The sequence below is a fragment of the Falco biarmicus genome, chromosome 4 (genome assembly GCF_023638135.1).
Source record: "Falco biarmicus isolate bFalBia1 chromosome 4, bFalBia1.pri, whole genome shotgun sequence".
Taxonomy (NCBI): domain Eukaryota; kingdom Metazoa; phylum Chordata; class Aves; order Falconiformes; family Falconidae; genus Falco; species Falco biarmicus.
The window spans coordinates 91,595,828-91,610,666 of record NC_079291.1 but is presented as its reverse complement, the minus strand read 5'-3'; the positions used below and the strand labels follow the sequence as shown (position 1 = coordinate 91,610,666).

General features: G+C 40.8%; 1 long non-coding RNA gene across 1 annotated transcript in view; it reads right to left on the bottom strand.

Moving 5' to 3' along the window:
- LOC130148982 (uncharacterized) overlaps nt 1-14,839 on the bottom strand; it is a 41,808-nt gene that overhangs the window by 14,489 nt on the left and 12,480 nt on the right. Inside the window, exon 4 of the long non-coding RNA XR_008821737.1 lies at nt 2,131-2,317. This is a non-coding gene — a long non-coding RNA (uncharacterized LOC130148982). The remainder of the gene's footprint in view (nt 1-2,130; nt 2,318-14,839) is intronic.

Here is a 14,839-nt window from a genome sequence, read left to right as displayed (position 1 = left end):
CGTTTTACACTGATGTTTCAAATGATGCAACCACTTTTCTGAAACATGCTTTGGAATATGTTAGGAGCATCTCAGCAGGTGCCATGCAGAGCACTGCGGGCGGGGACTTCTCCCCCCTCTGCACTCCCAAGGTGCATCCTGGGCAAACCCACCGGATTTGTTTCACTGCTGGGAGTCAATGCCCTCCCACGGGGCTCGCTCCTGGAGGCTCCAATCACTCCTCATTGCTCTGATTTCAGTATCACCTTCCAGGAGCAGTGGCAGATGAAGGGCTAGCCATGCCAGCAGCTGTGCAAGCACAAAACTACAGGGAAGCATCTCTTTGACCTAAAAAGCTTATATCTAGACATCAGCACCCAATACACAGTTAGTGACTGGAAGCAAAGGGAAGTGCAGAGGTAAATTGACTGACAGTATAGCACACTGGATGCCTAACCAGGAGTCTGCTTCTCTCTTACTGAAGTGCAAAACAAACGGTATATCCTTAGCAGAGCTAAATGAAGCACCATAATATTCAGCACAACTCTCATTTAAACCTGCCTTCACCAGGTTTTTCTGAAAAAGTATTTTCTCCTCTGCTTGGTGCCTTTCTCTTAAAATTTTATTCTATATGCAGAGGCTTTTTTCCAATGCATGTGGTTTCTCATAGCTATTGAGGATGCAGTAATTTGATTCACACACAAAATCCTTTTCCTAACTGTACAGGAGCATTAGCAGCATGGGCAAGTTGGAAACTCGAGTTTGTGCTTGGCTCCTGTCAGAAGCCACATTCCAAGCGAGCCCAAAATTTGTTCCCTAGAATTTGCAGGTAGAAATAAATCTGCTTTCACCTGTGTGTACAGAAAAATCCTCCCAAATCCACACAGCTGGCTCCTCTGCACAGCCTGTGCCTGGTTATGAATGGCTTCCCCTGCGCCAGCTGCACTGCTGAAAATATTCTCAGTGTGCTGCCATAAGATTAGTGGACACTTTACCCAGTCTGTGAACTCCAGATAAATCCCAGAACAGCAGCAGGAAGAAAGCAACATAAGCTCAAGCAGAAGGTCTCCATTTATTGGAAATCCGCATACTGTATGCTTGAACGGCTCCAGGGTAACAAACCGCTATACCTGCCTCGCCGTATATGCAAGATCAGAGAAGCAGATGCTGCCCTGGCCTCTATCCATTACATTCGTGTTGCTCTGCTGATCTGTGGTTATTTGTGCCCCAATTATGTTGCTACATTTATTTATTCCTCTTTAATTCCATCACTTGTGTGTGGTTTCTAGATGTGTCGTGTCTGGAAAAAAGCTAGATATGGGGATTACGTATTCCGTCATTTTTCAGGGTTTCCAGTTCATTTATTCCCATTATAGGAAGCTGAAATGTCTGCTTTTAGCAGCGATACAGGTCATAACTTGCTTGGCCATGTCACCCGGCTGAGACCTGCTGCTGGTGTAGCTGGGCTTTGTGGCCAGCCCAGAGGCAGACTAGGGTAAGCCCAGACGTCCCGAACATCAGAGACGTCCGAACTTCGGAGCAGCCTAGGCAGGCTGCAGCAGCTCCCTGCTGGGGGCAGAGCTGTGCTGGGGAACCTTCACCAGAAAGAAACCAGCCTGGCTTGGAGGAGGCTGCTTTGTCATCAAGGTTTCTGGGGGTAACAGAGGCTCTCCTTCTATTCCCAAGGCTTCGCATCATTATGCTGCCAGAAGAAACGCCCCAAGCACAGGGAAAACCTGCAGCACCAGAACTCCTTCAGCGCTGGTGCCTGCCAGGCCCTGGGGATGGCCACCCAACAGGGTCTGGACATGAGGTGCAGCCTGAGCAGCCCCAGGGCATGGGCAGTGCTGTCCCTACACATTCTCAGAGACCCCCAGGAGGTTTCAGAGCAAATACTGATGAAGCCAGTGACAAGCTAAAGCCCCCAGGGATCCTCCAGCAGAGAAAGACCAACTGCTCCTGTCTCCTCTGTCTCTTAGAAAGACATGTTGTCCCACAGGGAGCAAGTGGCCCCTTGGGGCAGAGGTGGAGAAGGCCACCATGAGGGAGGGTAAGGAGGTGTGGATCGACAATGTCTGGCTGCAGCAGCAGCTTCCAGCGGTCTGCATAACTCAGGCAGAACTTAAAAAAAAACAGCTTTGAGGTACTTACCAAACCTTTCTCATCATGAGGTCGCTACTCCAGGTCTACACCACAGGCAATGTGGGCTTAGTTTGACAACTTCACTGCTCATCAGATGCTTCTTGCAGGTGGAAGGGCAACTTAGCCCCCTCTCGGCATTCATCATAGGTTGTATGGAAATGCGGAGTTGAGCCCAATGTTTTAAAAATGTCTAACTCTATGAAGAAAGAAATTCGTAAAGATGGGAACACATTTTATTTGCTCATTTCTAGAGTCTTACTTACAGAATCTATTTTAAGCCAAGGTACAATTTGAGATTTACAGATATTTGTGGACCATGCCTTAAGGAAAAGCTCTTTACTAATAGACACAGAAATTAATTGAGGGTTATATTTTTCACTAAAACCCTACAACTTTTTTCCTTACCGTTTTTAGCTAAAGATGAAACAGCAGACTGTTAGAAGAAATAGAAGTGCACAAGCAAGGAAGATTGCTTTGTGAAAGGACTACTTCTATCTAGTGATGGATCTATCAAAGCTTGGGACTCTGTGAGCAGATATGTACCCTGAGTAGGCAAAAGAAAAAAATCATTAAATTTACAGCATTTGATGAAGTGCACACTGAAAATGAGAAGATGTAAGGAAGACTCCTCTCCCAGCCTGACAGGTGAGACTTTTTCTGTGTTTCACATACATATCTGCAGGACAGCACATCATGGCTAAACTCAACTTTTTGAACTTCTCCTGACCCTTTAATTAGGGAAAGAGTTTGCAGTCAGCACTGACTGCAGTTTGAGATTTGCTTTGGAGAGACTATTATTTACTTTCCCTACTAGGGACACATGATTCTCGCAGCGTTCCCCCTTTTACAGCCATCCTGCAGGGAAGTACACAAGGAGCCGTGCACTGAAAAACTGTGACTATCACAGAGCACAAGATCAGATGCAGTTAAATTACAATTTTTTTCCTCACTTTTCTTTTTTCTAAAGCCTAATAAACAAAGTTGTGTTTTGTTCACTCTTCCACGAGCTCCTTCCTACAGATTCCTCTCTTGTATTATTTAGGGCATGTATAAAATGTGCATAGACCACACATGAAATGCTGGTATTTTTGAAATAGCCTAGCATCCAAATACCAGAGACTAATAATGCACCAGTTAGACAGACGCTTGCTGAAATCAAGTCTGCTACTTCATGACTGTTTCTTGTTTCTCCTAACAATTGGTTAGGATGATTAAAAACTGATCTCTCTGTATTAATGGAGATAGAGCGTTCCTAAGAAAACATGTGTCATGGAAAATCTCCCTGAAGCATACATTCAGTTCTCCTAACTGCTGACTGAAGCAAGAGCCAGAGGAATCCTCCTGGTTAAAAAAATGACCAGCATCACTGTTATTAATCCTAATAAAAATGATCAGACAATTTCTTGATCTCCTTTCACAGATCCCCAAGGGATTCAGCTGACCTTTGAAAATGTACCAAGTTCAAAATCGCCCTCATTGAAAATAACAATTCCACTCAGATGGACCAGACTGTATTTTTTCATCCAGCGACTGTGAAGAATTTTTTTGTATCATTCATCCCTGACTAGTGCCAGAGACGAGCAAATGCGTGTAAGCCCTTGTGCCAGCCATCTGCTGAGCAAAGCCCAGTGCCAGCTGCTTATCGTGGGCTGCAGGTAAGAGCCGGGCTGTAGGAAAGTCAATGAGAAGTTTACGCCCATTTGAAGAGTTTATGTAGAGATTTATAAAGGAAACCGTATTCCAAACCCAGTAGCGTGGTTTGGACCACACCATTTGCTGACGTACTGAAGCTTTCCTTTTTTTTTTCTTTTTAAGCCATGTTTAGTCTGTCAGGAAAGCTGCATTGCTTATCTTCGTTCAGATATTTTTGTAATATAGATGACTCAAACCTTGCTCTCTTTCTGTCTTCGAATACAAGCCTTTTGCAAGATGGTAAAATACGCTCACTGAGCTTTCCTTTCATGGGAATTTAATCAACACCCATGTAAATCAGGCGGCACCTTCTTTGCTTCCATGTTGAGTCAGGTCTTAAGTAGGTCTTTCCTACCCCTGGGTGGCATCAGGCCTTTGCAGCCCAGCTCCCACGTCTCCCCACTGTATGCACAGAACAGTAGCCCCCTTCGTTTTGTTTTATTCCATACTACTTCTCACCGTGAGGGGTTTTCCATTTTCTTTTTCTTATTTTTTATTGTCATTTTTCAGCTAGGCTAGGAGTGAATGGCAGAACCAGGAGCAGTGTTTATAGGTTCCCTGAGCTGTCAGTCTGGGGTTGATTTCCAGGACAAACAGGTACACAGAGCTAGGAAAGAGTGTCCCCTATGCCGCAGCCTGGCTTGATCTCCTTGAGGATATTTCTGTACTACGGGTATGAGAAATGCTCCTGCTGCAGCATTCAGCTGTATTTCCGAGAAATTTGGGCCACAGAGGAATGCTTTATCCATGCTTTATCACTTTCTCTCTTCTGATCCCAATACAACCACAACCCTGAAAATAGATAATGTCTTAACATTGCCAAGTATCTGGAAAAGTTTTCAGCAAAAGCCCTGCAGATACAGTGTCTGAACTCTGTCCCTGGCCAGAATTGATTTGATTCCCCAGTCAGTAAGACACAAATCCCCTGGGACATTCAGCTAATGTTCATACACATTTCCCGTCTTCTGAAGGCTCCGATCAACTATCAAACACAGACCAAGGAGACGAGCTTGCTGATTTTAAGCCTCTTTTCATATGCCCAGCCCATCAGAGCCACCCATTCACAGCACCCCTAAATTACTCAAGTTCAAGCCTATAATTTTAGCAGGCCTTTAAGGTATCCCTGGTGTCCTGGCCAAAGGTCTGCCACCTCTGCCCTGCTCCACTACTGAAATGGCCATACCATGTGCTATGTCCATCTCCTAAACACTAAAATGTCATGATTTAACATATGCTAGTTCCACCATTGCATGTGGAATTTTTTTACCAATGTAAGAACAGAGATATTTTTTTTAATATTTATGTATAGCTTTACCATTTTCTTCATCAGAAGCACTTTGTACTTTTACTTTTAGCAAATTAATTTTTTCTTAGCTGTTCCCCGTGGCAATTATATTCTGTTTGTAAAGCAGACCGTTACTTTAGCAAGATGAATCATATCTTCTGTGAAGACACTGGCTACCACATCCATTAGGATTCCCAATTTTTAAAATAATCTTGAAAACAAAATGCTTTAAACAACTAGTTGCAGCAACCTGCATGTTTTTTACGGGGTCAGAGTAATTTTTCTTTACTAAAAATTGCTGTGAAAGGGTGCTTCACTGTTTGTATAAGTGATACAGCTATGGAAGAGAGAGACCTGTGCACATTTGAAAATTAAATGCTATAAAATTGAAGTAATCAAGATAACACATCAATCACATTAAGATGTTAATTAGCAAACCTTGATATTTTCAGACTTACATTTTAATGGCAAAAAAATGGTAAAAGGATCAAAATATAAATGTTATATAATATAATGCTTGAAATGCAGGTTCAAGGTGATTTATAGTTTTGTCACATTTTAAAACCTCAGGAATGATCCATCTATTACAAGCCTTATACTAAATGTGACTTTTGATTTAAAGGAAACAAGTTCAGAAACGTCAAAAACTGTTTCCTTATTCTCAACAATTTCTAGCCTTTTCCAAAAGATACACATTAATGTAGGTCTGTCCTATTCGTATGTGTTATCTGGGCTTTTATTTTCCTTTGGTTTATCAGCTTTCATAGGGTTCTTTTAGATATCTGATTTTACAAGACAACTGATGTAAAAGATATACGTCTTCTGGGTTTTTTTTATCTACCATATAATTAGACCAGCAAGAGTCTAGGTCTTACAACAAAGCCTTAAAAATGATAACTTGGCTCCCAGTATGTGACTGAGAGATTTAAATCTTCTCTTGAGGGAGAGTGGAAAGTACCAGTCCAGACATTTGAAGATGAACAGCATGAAAATACATCAAATTCACTCAGGTAAGGTATGAGAATTGTCCTGTTATTAATTTTAAAACCTGCGAGGGGACTCCTATAAAGATAAATTCAGGACAAAAGAGGCCAGCTCTCTAACTCTTACAGGTCAGAAAACTCTCTTTGGGAAGCAATGTGTGGATTATAGATGCCTGGGGAAAAAAAAAAAAAAAAAAAAAAAAAAAAAAAAAAAAAAGCAAGCTGCAGACTCAAAAGTTTTGGAAACATAATTTTTGTTTATTTATTTATCTTGCTATTGCTATTATTTTTCCCTGTTGCTTTGCATTATTAATTTTTAATTGGCAAGCCCAGATTGTTGTGCAAAAGAATCTAGGTTTCTTCCCAATTCTGCTAAAGCTTTCTCATCTGGAAGGGAGGGGAGGGAAGGCAGCTCCTATAGACACTCTCCCAGTCCATAGTGAGAGCAGAGTGGGAACCCGAGTGGGATGGGTCTTCAACTGCACGCTGCCTGAATTCATCCTGTGACAGCATTGCCACTGGGAATATATCCTTAAATGAAAAATATCCTTATTTGTGCTGTTAAAAAGCTATATACAGCATGCAGCGTACTTGCACAGAGAGCAAGAATCAAATTTGGCAGCTGGGATCCTGCCCTGTGCTGACATTATATAGCAGACTCTTCCCCATTTATTTCTAGGATTACAAATTCCACTTAGCTAAGCCAAAAATTTGCAATAACTTCAGAACATATCAATAAATATCTCCTCCTGTTATCCCGAAGTCAGGGAATTTTCTGAGTTCAGTCTATTACCCAAAATCCTTCAGTAAAATTCACTAACTGTATATTCTGCTATTGAAATAGGTCACTCCTTAGAAGCTATAAGTTCAGTCATTTTCAAAGTCATATTTGATATAGTTGGCTATTAGGTGTTATTGCACGAGCTTGACAATTTTTGTTCTCCAATTAAAAAGCAGAACTAGCTTCATCCACATTTCAAGGATGGCCTTAAAACATCAAAGCTGACCAGTAGCTGTCTAAGCAGAGCACGATTCAGAAATCTCACATTAAGAATCTATTTTGGATTTCTGCTGGTTTTTGTTGACACAGAAGCTTTATGAATCGTGTGCCATGCCATGCTTTTCATCACGACAGTGACAAGCTTTTTTTTTTTCACATGACTCATGGTGTTTATCCCAATCAAATTCCAGGTAGCAAATAATTAATTCAGTGTCAATATTTGACACACGAAATCGATGTGGATTGGAAAGACCTCAGTTTATTGCAATAAAGTAAGTATTTCTGTTCATTACTGGGAAATATCCTAAAGTCTGACATGACACTTCAAGATCAAAGGCTACTTGGCTGCAATAGTTGCCCTACACAGTTACACATTTATGTACCTGTTAGAGCCATTATTATTCAGCAATTGCAAGGTGGTATTTTCGCACAGTGTTAGAGTCCCTCCTCAGACTTACTCTGTTGCCTTCTTTCAGACCTAAGCAGAAGTGCGCACCGCGGTGGGTACCTGTCGGAGGAGAGCCACCTTCACTGTCCCCTGCAATGTGCTCCAAAGAAATGTGTAGGTACGAACTTAATTTGAGTGAAAGGACCATGACTAACAAGGTTTTTAGCTGTTAGGAGACCTGTCCTCTGTTGTTTCCCATGTGCCTCACTGTACAAAATTTCCAGGTTTCCATTTTAACTGGCTGGGGTGGTGTCTAATCCATATGTTATGTACGTACCCGCAGTGTGCTTTAGCAATGTTTTTATAATTGACAAAAATACACCTCCCTACTTATAAGCCCATGCTACTTACGATGGCACAAACAAGGACATTCTCCTCTCTTCATCTTTCCATGTAATAATTCAACTATACAATGAACAGCAGCAACATCCCTGATAAATTTATCTCTGTATTTTATATATTGCTATATAAAAAAATCAACTTTTCTAGTTATCATCTTAGTTTGAACACACTCTGAAAACCTGAGAGCTTGAGGCTCAGCTTTTATCTCTTCTTCAGAGATCTTTGTCTTGACTCTTGAACTCCTGTTCACTCCTATTCAGACAAGGGGCAATATTTCTACTGACTACCATGGGAACAGGATTGGGCCGTTAATGTGTATTTGACATAGAAAAGCAGACTAATTGAAGTCTAAATGTTTTTAGAGGTCTCGTTAGGTTGATTTTAATGAGGATTTTTAAAGCTGCCGTATTTCTCATTTTTTTCCTCTCAGAATTTTTTCCTTAGCAGCAATGTGAGTTATAAAGTGTTCAACCAGTCTTTTGTGTTTTCTCAATACCATTGAATCTGTGCACCTCACAAATTCTAAAAATAAATAGAAATGAAAGCCAAACCCTTTCTCTTTCCTTTCTTTAATCACACCTCTCCATGAGTAGGGAGTGCACTTTGCCCAATTGAATTTTCTTTCACTCAAAACTTTGTGAAAAGCAAACACTAATGGAGATGCAATCTCCATCGCAGAGTGAACTTACTTTGAAATTCAAGTGACTATACATGGAATTTTTTTCAGATCTATTTTGCAATTGCAATGCAGCTTTTAAATGGCATTAATGGCAAGTATTCAACAACTGAAATTACAGCAGCCAAATTATATTCTGATAATTGCAGAATTAACTTGGGCCGCTGTTTCAAGAGGGTGTTTACCCCTGGGAAGAGGGCTGAGCCAGGTATGGGCATCCTAGACCACCTTCCATTTAGCAGTATATATTAGTTTGATTAAAGTTAATAAAGCAAGAAGAGATTTAGCAAATGGAACTAATGTTCAGAGATAATTTCAGTTGGAATGAATGAACAAGAGATGTGGAGAAGTAATTACAGGAATTTGCTAAAGACCTCTAGGGTGAAATGCACATGACCACAGCACACTGTATGAAGAAACAGAATGAGAAACAAAACATTGTTAGTAATAGGATGCTTCAATTATCCAGAAGTAAATTGGGAACAGCCTGTGGTAGTACTGCCAGGATCTTTATAACAATGCAGACGTAGCGCAGCATTGTTAGAGAACCAGTTGGTAAGCAGGCTGCAAGAGGCTGGAGAAAAATATGTGAGCTAAGTATTATCAGGGTGGCTGCCATTCTGCTGTTCACATCGCTCAGTGCTCACAGCTGGAGCAGCTCCTTTGGTGGACCAAGGTGCCACCCAACACCAACACTCATCCAGTCAAGGGTGGACTGCAGACGACATGCCACAACTTAGGTACTTTAATTTTGTTTTATATAGCTCTAGAGTAATTTTTAGAAAGCAAAATAGTAATAAAGAGAAGAGCTTTAAACTCTAAAGCAATGTACTTGTTAGCATTTTACTCCTCTGGCTGATCTGGATTACAGCACAGTGATACTTTTTTACTCTGATGAACTCTGAAAGACTCTGACAGGACTTAGCTGCACTCTTTTAATCTAAGAGTATAACCTGTAATCAATAAGAAAGGCTTTTAAAATCATCAATAATTTATTCAAAATTATTCAGTTTTTCAGCCTTCCAGGAACACTGTTTGTGATTCAATGTAATTTCAGCATAAATAACATGTTAATTTTACCCTTCTCCAACCATAATGTTGTTGCTGCAATAGGAATTAATACTGAAAAGCTACAGTTCATTCTGTTGTATAAAACATTAAAAGACAGGCAGGCGCTATGTAGTCATCATCATGCTTATGCCAGGTTGAAGCTGAGTGATTTGGGGGGCAGGTGTCGATGGCATGCAGGGGGTTGCAGCACACCGGGGTGGGTAGCATGGAGGAAGACTCTCAGCGCATATTTTGCAGGTCCTGTGCTACAGAAAATGCTGCTCTCATCTGGAAAGCGACTGTGCAAAACTGTGGACACCGAGTTTTATGTGCACTGTCTCTTGGTGATTCCTGCGCAGATGTGTCAATTTATAATTCAAGGCTGTTTCTTCAGCAGCCAGATTCAGCAAATTCATTCTAAGATTTGAGGCTCAAGCTGGGTTCACTCTTTCCTTCCTTCTCTCCTTCCATCCTTTCTTCCATCCTGATTTCAGTCTTTCATTTCACTGTTTGAGCTAAGCTAACAAAGATACAGGTGTATTTTTATACCCTAAAGAAAACTGTGTGTTTCTAAATACACTCAGAGATGACAAGTCTGGAGTTGATGTGCTTAATTTACAAAGCAGAATCCAATTACACCCATTCTCGTCAGAGTACACATATCCCCTCTGAAAAGCAAAGGAAGCACTGCAAGTTTCCTGTATGTAGGAAATTTCTGTACATCCAGCATTATTTTAGATAGACTCATTTTTCTGGATGACATTTCAAAATAGATGTGTAAGCAGGGATCATGGGACCACTTTTGCAACAATCATTAAAAAGATCTCTGCTCTGCCTAGTAGAAACTTGATAAAAATGTATAAGGGAACAACATTACTAGCTAATTGGAAAACTGCTGTACAAATATGCACATGGAAGTTGACATCCTCAACCAAGGTGATGAGATAGTGGCATTAAAATCACAAAATTCCTTAATTTGTGTGTGTGGACTTTGATATGATAAACACCTTGGTCATCAGAGGACTGTAGCCTGAACAAGAATCACAACTTCTGAGGGCAGCCTCTGTTTCCAGCCCTTGCACTGGCCTCATTTGACACCATTTTACTCTGAGAATGGATTTTCACCCTATCCCTAAAGCGAAGCTTAAAAACATATTGACAGGACACAGAATTTTGGGGCAAGTCCAACTTCTGGGTACGCTCTGTGGGACATCACCCTCGGTTCAGTGACGCTGAACCTCACCATGTTCAACGGGGCTGTGTAGTCCTAAGCAAAAACCGAAATGCCATTTATTTTTGTGATAGAATTAACACTCCTCTGCCCGCCCTGCCGGACATTGAGGGGAATGACCTTTGGGTTTATTCTTGTTTTGCTGTTAATGATGGAATAGCATGTATGTACTGTCTTGCACTACTTGCTAGGTTTGAGCTCGACAAACACCTGCAAAGCCCTAACTGTATAGGCATCCCACACGGGGGTACTCCCTGCGCAGTCACAGCTCCTTATGCACCACTAAGTCATGTGAAGGACAGAGATCAGGAGCCTAGAAGGTTCAACACGTAAAATAATAAACAGAAACGAGCACAGAAATGAGTACCTGCAAATGTTCATTTTCCAGTGGCACTAATGAGAACATTGTTACATGTAAAAGGTACCTTTTGGGGTTTTACCTTGCCATTGTCTTGTGGCGCTTTAGCCTGCAAAACTTCCCATCAGGTTCCGTATTCTTTCTCTTGTGTGGTTCACACAATTAAGTGATAATGCCATGTTTTTGACATCTGTCTGATTTCCATGACAACAGATTATGAAACCAGGTGTAGTGAGCATGTGAGGCGAAAACTAAGAAAAACCATGAAGCTAAATGAAGATTTAATCAATATGGAGAAACAAAGCAACAAAGGGTGGGAAGGAAAGACATAACAAAGGTATTTCCTTCGTAGGAGGAATATGGTTTTCTATTTGCTTTCCACTATCCAGACATTATAGAACATAAGGATGAACCTGTACTCATTAGAGAAACACAATGTTAGCAGACTTTAAAAAGCAAAGAGCCCTGGTCTAGCTGGTGGCCCTCACCAGGTAAGCCATAGGTCCTTCCCTGCAGGAGGGTCCCGCTCACCCCGGCCTTCAGCCAGCACCCGCTCTCCACGCTGAGCAACGCCTGAGCTCTAGGACCAGCATCCCCACACACCAACCACCAAATACTAACCCTTCTTTCTCTTCCTCTTATGAATAATACAACCTATAAGCAAAGATGGAAGGATTGCGAGTGATTTTATCAGGATAGAATAGCCTGAAGGGACGTACAATTTTCAAAAGCCTAAAAGGTCACTTTGGGGAAGAGATCAGGCTGTTTTCTGTGCCCGCGGTGAACTGGACACAGAAGTAATGAATCCAGATTGCAGTAAGAGATACCTAAGTTTTTAAGGAAAAAAAAAATATCTTCCTAATAGTTTGGGAAGGTGATCACTGGGAAAAAAATGGTAAGGGAAGCTGCGGGCTCTCCGTAATAGGAGACAAGAACGGGTCAGAGAAGCATCTGTCAAGTGTGGTTCAGGGAGTGCTGGTCCCCTCCGGCAGTGGGAAAGGATCGTGCAGTCTTTCTGCATCTCTCCAAGCCCAATTTTCTACTGTATTCAAGCCACGAACATTGAAAACTCCTTAATTCTTTAGCCTGTGATTTCAGCTTCAGTAGTTTGCTTGTACTACTTGTTTAAGTTCATAAACTATGTCACACCAGGCTAAGCTGGACATCTTGAAGTACCGCCAAAAAAGGAAAGAGAAGAAAATGACTGTAATCCGTGGTATTTTGAAAAGAAGAGGCATAAATAAGTTTTAAAGCCATGAGCACATAGAGAAAGAAATCATGGGAAGAGAACTGACTGACTGAGCGAAGAATGAGTATTTGGACTCCGTGTTAGTACGGCCAAAGGCAGGCAGGGAATAATAGTGGGAAGGCTGATGTTGCCTGATTTTCAAGGGATAATGTATCTATTTTAGTGAAGTAATTCTACACATCTGGATTTCCTTCAGGAATTTTCTTTCCTTAGGTGAGGACATCACTTAGCAGGACTGGGAAGCAGTTGTGGCAGGAGTAATTCACCAGCTGGCTGGCAGAGAGAACAGCTCTGAGCTCCGGGCTGGGAGAGCGGTCAGGAAGAAATACATGGGAATTCTGAAACATTTGTCAGTAGTGTTAGGAGTTCAATTTGGCACAGGCAGGGGCATAATAATGCTAGAGTTACTTTTGGGCCTTTGTACACTGCAATATAAATCTCACACTGGCTCAATTTGTGTTCATTTTATGTGTGAAACATTAATAGATTTTTAATATACTGGCACTAGATAGAATGAACTTCAGCAACATCAAAAAGAAAAACCGACATTGCACAATACACAGGGAAATATACTTATGGCATTTTACACTGCTCTGATAAGTAGTGTGATAGGTCAGTGCAGGTGAAACACAGGTTACATGGCCTTGAAGATTTCTTAGGTGCAGTAAATAATTGTTATTGGACTAGAGACCAAGAAGTGTAGGTATATGTGCAGCTTGCAGCAACTGAAACACTAAAGGGCTTCCCAAGCATGCGGAAATCAGCCTACACTGACTAGATTAATTCTATATCTAGAATTTAATCCAGATTACTTCTAAAGCTACTGTATTCTGTGTTATGTTGTTATTATAACTGACTGGGCAGTTACAACCACCAGCTAAGTCCACTCTTCTTTATTTATTTTAATGGTCTTAAATCACTTGCAGTATTGGAAATGGTGAAGGACCTACCTGGAACCTCTTGTAAACATTGCCCATGGACATCCCTCAGTAAATTGAAAGAGGTGGATTTTTTCTGTATAGGGAGAAGTTTGCTCACGTACTATTAAAATCTACAGCATGTGCTGGACCAAGTTAGAGAAGGTAAAAAGCTGAATAGTGAAGCACTGGACTTAGGCAGTTTCCATTAATAGTTAACCAGGTTCTAGACACAGTCATGTACTAGATAAATAAGAAAATGTTTTCTCTATGCCTCTTCTTCTATCATTGCTACCAGTATGCTTATAAATACTTCACACTTCTTGGCTGCAAGCTCTACTTTCCTGTTTTATGTTTGCCCAGTAGCTAGTGCAATCAGCTCTTCATCTTGAGGATTAATACTGAAATATTAAAAAGCTGAGATTCTCTTCTTTAACTGCTGTCAATGAGCTGCTCCTGCATGCACCAGAGGAGGAACCAGCCTTCCACAGGAGCAGATCCATTCGCCAGGGTTAACAGTAAGCTTCAACATTATTTCGGGTAGCTGGTGTTTTTCATGCAAACTGCATCACAAATGTTATATGGAGTTATAAACTTAATATAAAAAGCAGATGGAGAGAAATTAAAAGAGATAGTCAAGGGAGAAGAGATGAGATATAAAAATAGATGGAACTGGTGAAGCATAGAAGTTGCAGAAAAGCTGTTCCAGATGCCAGGAGCTACTCCAGAGAGGAGTCTCATCCCAGCAACGGGGAGTGGTATGAAAGTGCACTGAGCAGCTTAAGGGACAAAGGGAAAAATATGCAAAAAGCCTTTAATGTTTGCCTCCAAAAATAAGCAAATACTATTTTGAACACCTCATTTCTTGAAAATTATATCATGAAGTTAAAAGAAGCAAATATGTTTACCCTCAATATCAGCAATTAGACAAAATTTCACACCTCATTTATTAATATTCCATGTAGAAAGTATAGAAAGCGAGTTGTCATTTTAAGACAGTGAGCAAAAGCAAAAGAGTGTATGTTCATATGTTATGGCATACTTTACTTTGCAACCATAGAAACTCTTCCAGTTCTGTTTGCTTGATTTTTTAAATGTCTTAACACATACCCAAATTGATCTCATAACCCACTTATGTGGCCAACTCTGGGATTCCAATAGTGCGGGTGCCATAGCTTCTGCTTTACACCATGCTGCCTACAGCTCCTCCTGTAGGAAACACTCTCACTGCAGTACTTCTGGATGGAAAAATATGACTTTGTGCTTTCATACGCATATTAATTACATTACACTTATTTTTCTTTTTTTATACAATGTTGTCTAAACCAAAGCCACTTCAACAGGTAAATCCATAAACCTACAGGGAAAAAAGCTCAAAATACTAGATATATGTGTGCATGTATATAAATACACGCACTTTCAATTCTCCTTTCTAACCTAAGTAGCTAATAAAGGTGGAGTAGGAAAATGTGTCATTTTTTTATAAC